Consider the following 6,124-nt stretch of genomic DNA (forward strand, 5'->3'; position numbering starts at 1 on the left):
GTATGAAATTACAACAGATAATAATAATAATAATAATAATAATAATAATAATAATAATAAGAAGAAGAAGAAGAAGAAGAAGAAGAAGAGGAAGAAGAAGAGGAAGCCCTTCTGAGGGAGCTGTGGTAGCTTTGTAGGCTCATTGATCATGAGTTTTAATCCCAGCCACACCAAGTTGTGACTCCTGGGCCCCTGAGCAAGGCCCTTAACCCCATAGCTGCTCAGTTTGTATGAATGAGATAAATGTAAGTCGCTCTGGTACACGAGCGTTCCTCCAAACTTTCGGAAGCAGAAGAAGAAGAAGAAAAAGCATCAGATCACACATTTTTGCTGATTTTACAGCATGACCTCTGCAGGAAGACTGTAAAAGGTGCATATTTAGAAGCCAGGAAGAAAAAAAACCCAAAAACAAAAATGTGAAATTGAATCATGTGCTCTGTCGTTTGGACCGGGTTACAGCTGTTTGGTTCCGTGTGGCACGAAGAATACAGTTTCCTCTACCGCACGCAGTAAAATTGTACGCACAGATCATCATCTCTATGATTAAGGTTGACCTTTGTGCAGACTAAACTTAGACTTTAGGCAGCATTTCATGGAGAACGGAGAAACGAGGATATGTTATGTGAAATATGCTTATTAAGGCTTTTTTTTTTACATGTGGCTTCAGTGCAGATGCAGAAGACTCTATAATGAAGCAGATGCTTCAGTATACGCTGTGGTTTTCCTGTGGTTTTACAGAAGGTTATGGCGGGTTTGTCGATCATCTTCAGTGTCCCTGATCAAAGAGATTATTAATTGTACATGCCATATGCCACGCAGGACCAGCTTTCGTGATTCCGACGTACCTCTGTTAGGGCCGAGGGAGGCATTGAACTGAAGTGGCTCCAATTGAATCAAATAGAATCAAATGAACTGAATTGAATGTAGTTGAAATGAGAGAATGTGTGTGTGAGAGACAGAGCTGTCACAAGTGGAGACAGCTGACAGCTGGGGTAGTGCAGGGTCAGGGGTTGGGGGTAGAGTGTGGAATCTGAACAACACACACACACACACACACACACACACACACACACACGGTATGACAAGTATGATAACAAAATGAACCATCATATATTACAGAATATCTGTTTTTACTGGAGATTTTTGTAGCGAATGGATCATTCAGTTCAAGTCTTTTATATATTTTTTTATTTTATATCATTTATTTTTGTTTGTAGAGCACTTTTACCAATGGACATCATCTCAAAGCAGCTTTACAAAGAATATATATGTTTAGTGCTTATAAATTTGTTCCTTACAAGTGTAAGTTTGTCCCTAATAAGTGAACCAGTGGTGACTGTGGCAAAGGAAAAGCTCCTTGAGATGCCATTAAGAAGAAAACCTTGAGAGGAACCAGACTCAAAAGGGAACCTCATCCTCATCCTCAGCACCGAATATCCATTCATTACAGTCCAATCATTGCTGAGGTGTTCAGATATTCACTGATGGACTGGAGTACAAAACTGTTCATGATCTGAAGCCATTGTAGCTGTTAATATTAATTCTAGACCAAATCCATCTTCAGGGTTCTTGAGTTTTTAGGCCGTGTATATGAAACCATTCTCAGCAGCTTCGAATGAGAACTCCATCCAGAGATAGAGCAATCAGGGCAGATCAGGCAGGTCTGGAATGAAGAAAGGGGACAGGATCACTGGAATCTCAGGAACTTGAGCAAGAATTTGAGAAATGTGGCAATCAGAGATTGGAGATTGGACTGGAACTCTGTAGACTGTAAGATTTATAGATTGAGATTTGATGATTTGCAGACTTGGAGAACAATGACTGGGAAATCCATTATTAGAAATCTGTCTATTTGGTGATTTGGAAACTGGATACTTGTGAAAGCCTCTGTTTATTGCCTTTTTACCCTTTTTAAAACTTTCTCTTGCACTTTCAGTTCCATGAGGACTCACAAATGCAGAACATCTACATTACACATACATGTATACCGGTTGTTTCTTATGTTCGATATTCCATATGTTGTACATGTTTATTTACACATTTATGATATGTTTAAAACAACCTGCCACCGTTTGAATGTAAAGTAAAACAATATTACATTTTAATTTCTCTATTATCGTTTCTATGGGAATTAAAAGAGTATTGATATGTTCTGTCATCTTTTTTTCTCATTCCTGTTGAAGTCCCTGGATCCCTGGATGGGCATTGAAACCAGAAGAGCTCCAGAAGACCAAAACATTTTTGTTGAGTCGCAGCGCCCCCCACCGACCCTATTTATGGTTGCATTCTGCTTTTTGCACATCATTTACATGCATAACAAGACAAAAAAATTTTTGGAAGGTTTTATGGAGGAATATGGCTTTAGCTCGAGCTGAAATTACGGCTTTGACAGCTCCATAAACCACTCTTGACAACCGTGCTGAGCAGAAAAGCATGTGGGAAATTCGAAAAAGGTAAGATAAAACAGCCACTTCTGTCAAGCAAAGAGAAGGCAAAAGTGGGAAGGAAATATTGCTTACAATTCCTTCAGTAGTGGTGAGAGAAATAAAAACAAAACCATCCCATGTACACGTCCAGTCTGGGAGGAAAAGAAGTCTCGTCAATGTTTTAATTGCAAACGTAATTCGGTCGCCAGTAGGGGGCACTAAAACACAAAATAACACTTAAAGGTGTTGTAACGTCTCCTCCTGTTAATGGGGTTTTGTTAGGTTCGATTTTTTGGGTTGTGTCCAATCTAAGGTTCTTGTTCACTAGTGACCAAAATGCTTGTAGAATTTAAATGAAATTACTGCTGTAACCAGGATATTAACTTAATTTTCGAATGGATGTAAACAGAGCCAAGGTCATAGCAAGGTCAAACATCTGAAATAGGTTTTCTTTTAATTTGTCATACAGAAATGTTTCTAATAGAAACCCAAGGACTGTTTCATGGCTATCTAAGCCTTTTTTATTAGTTAGCCTATAATCAATCCATAGGAAGTTCTTGTCGCAATATACAATAAATCTTCTTCTTCGTCTTATAGCTGCTCCCATTAGAGGGTTGCCACAGTGGATCATCTTTATCAGTCTGTCCTCTACATCTGCCACTTTTAAACCAACCACCTGCATGTCTTCCCTCACCACATCCATAACCCTTCTCCTTGGCCTTCCTCTTTTCCTCCATACTCAGCATCCTTCTTCCAATATACCCCATGTCCTTTCTCTGCACACGACCAAACTATCTCAGCTGTGCCTCTCTCACCTTGTCTCCAAAAAGTCCTACCGGTACGGTCCCTCTAATAAAATCATTTCCAATTCTGTCCTAATCCTTATTTTCGCCACTCTTGATAAAGATCACAGAATCTTCAACGCTGCCACCTTCAGCAATATCCAAAAAATATGTCATTGAAATGTAGAATGTGTATCAATTCATTTTTGCTCCCGGCAGATGAAATTAACTTAATTATTACACAATTAGAGTTATATTTGGTCATGGGTTATTTTAGGTTTGTGAATGGTATTTTAGACATTCGAATTGGTACCACTTAGGACTGAACTTGTTTCCAATCAAGACATGTCCATCGACTGAAGACCATTTAGTGCAGGGGTCCCCAAAGTTTTTTTCTCTGAGGGCCACATCATTTTTCCTTTATTTAATGGGGGTCGGTCTGTAACAGAAAATGACTTGGGCCGGAGTGATTACCAGTATTATTGTGGAGATTTTATTATGATTTTAAATGTATTTATTTTGCCTCCTAATGCAAGATTAGTTTATTGCTTTGTTCTGCACTGTACAGACAAATGAGCATCATGTTTGAAGAGATATATTGACTATTAAAAGAGCATTATTACTGTCATAATGACATTTCATTCATATTTACTGCTACTGAAATCAAAACATTTACATACGCAAATGCATATGCATATGGTTTGTGGCTTAATCTAACAAATAATAACTAGAGGTTGACCGATTTCTCTTTTTACCCAAACCGATTTTGGTTTAATCGTCCTCACCGATAACCGATAAATCAACTGTTAGTTTTTAAAATGGATACTGGAAAAAACAACAACTTAACACTGTCTCTAAAATAGTACTGAACTTTATTTATTCCAAAAAGAAATAATAAAAAAGTAATGAATGATGAAAATGTGCTAAACGGAATAAATATGAGTATATTAATTAGTAAATATAATGATATATTCAACAAATTTTAATAATAAATATAACACAGTGCTCTCCATGCAGCGCACAGTCTCATGTGTAAAAACAAACAGCATGTCGTGTCCGTGCTTCGCCTCTAGAGGCCGCTCACGTAATGACAGCGGACCGGAAGCCGGAAAAACTATCGATATGAATTTTTTTCCCCGAAATCCGATACTTCTGGCGATCAACTATTGGTGCCTCGACCTCTATTAATAACTAAAGGAAATTTTTGTTTGAAAGAGAACCTTTATTATCAAATACAAAAATGATGTAAGTAAAACATATTTAAAAGAAAATTAGCAAAATATGACTGTAGTTTGGGGACCTCTGTTTTAGGAAAACTATAAAAACTACTTTTTAATGAAGCTGTTATTTGTCCAAAAACAGCCTTCTATTGCAAACTGATTTAACTTGGAAAATATTATAATAACTATGTTATTGCTCAGACCTTTTTTTTTTTTAGCACATTAGACCATTTAAAATATGTTTAATAGTCATTGCAATCTTGGGCAAACCTTCCAGTACATTATATCAGGTTATTCATCATCAATTTCTTTCAGCAAAATCAGAAAGCATCTGTCTGTTTGCAGACGACCAAATAAATCTCAGAGCTTCAATGTTAAACACGAGACCAAAATCATTAATTAGTCCATCTATTAGTTTTCTGTAACTGTTCAGTAACCTTCTGCATAAATTCTCCCCATTTCCTTGTGGGATTCCTCTCGGTTCTCCAGTTTCCCTCAAATTAGGGCTGTCAGGTCTTTTTTGTGTTGTATTTGCTGTCATTTGTTGTATTTTTTTTTTTACATAATATGGACTTTGGTTTCATCGATAACATTATCGATATGGTTTGTGTCTCCGATTTTGCTCATTCATTGGACACATTCAAACCTAGAACCCTTACACACATCTTCACAAACCCCTAATGTGTATGAATATGAGTGTAAACATGTTGCCATATGCGGAACTTATACCTGATATTTGTGTGATCTGGATCTACTACAACTCTGACCAGAATAAAGTGATTGGTAAAGATCATTGAGTGAATAAATATCCGTATGAAGTCTATTATACCCTGAAGTGGCGATAGACCACCATAGCCTGACAGCTGGCCAACACCTCTCGGAATCACATTTTCAGCCTTTTTTTTGATAGCCAAGGAGGAGGTTTATCGATGTGGTGAGATCCATCTGTTACTGCCACAACATATTGCTCTTCCATCTCAGAATGACTTCTTCCTCTTTACTGGCAACATTGGTCCTTGCTCAACCAATGTTAGACCTTCTTCCAAACATTGGTATTTAAACCAAAATCTTGCCCAAACATTTGATGATGAATAAAATGGAATATAGTTTTTATTAAACTGAAATGTGCAGTTGTAGTATCATTTTCCTCCACAGGAGTCGCTGTTCAGTCAGTCAGGTAGTCAGCAGGCCTAATCCATTTGAAATCAAACACCACTCTACTGCACTGAGTATCTCACACTCCAGGTGGCGCACTAGTTCTCCCTCACTATGTAGTACACTAGAGTGAGTTTTCAAGGGGCAATCAAGTTTGGGTTAAGGGGTGGGGCGAAGCAGGGGGCAGTTTTCTCACCCACAATAAACTGAAACTATCATAAAAACTAATGAGATTATTGGATTATTAGTTATTTTTTAAAATACTCCAAGGGTTAAAGGGTTTTGGGTGTCAAAGTCCCTGATAGAGACAACAAAAATATGGAATAATTGTCTTATCCTTGGAATAAATAGTCTAAATTTTGCACTTATTGATGGATTGTATTAGTCCTGGGCTGGAGGTAACATGGTGGACTATGCAAAGATGGAGGCTGGTGGCGTTTCCTCCATTTCCCCCACCTCCTTAAAGACAAACTGCAGGAGTGTCGAGCAGACGGTGGGCAAAACCTTGGGGCATGAGTGGAAGCGCGTGCAATTAACTGTG

General features: G+C 37.9%; 1 long non-coding RNA gene across 1 annotated transcript in view; it reads left to right on the forward strand.

Annotated features, from left to right (window-relative positions):
- The window catches only part of LOC310738963, a 97,434-nt gene that overhangs the window by 28,083 nt on the left and 63,227 nt on the right, over positions 1-6,124 (forward strand). The gene's annotated exons all lie outside the window — the stretch shown is intronic.

This window comes from Silurus aristotelis (genome assembly GCF_946808225.1).
Source record: "Silurus aristotelis genome assembly, chromosome: 16".
In the NCBI taxonomy this organism is placed as follows: Eukaryota; Metazoa; Chordata; class Actinopteri; order Siluriformes; family Siluridae; genus Silurus; species Silurus aristotelis.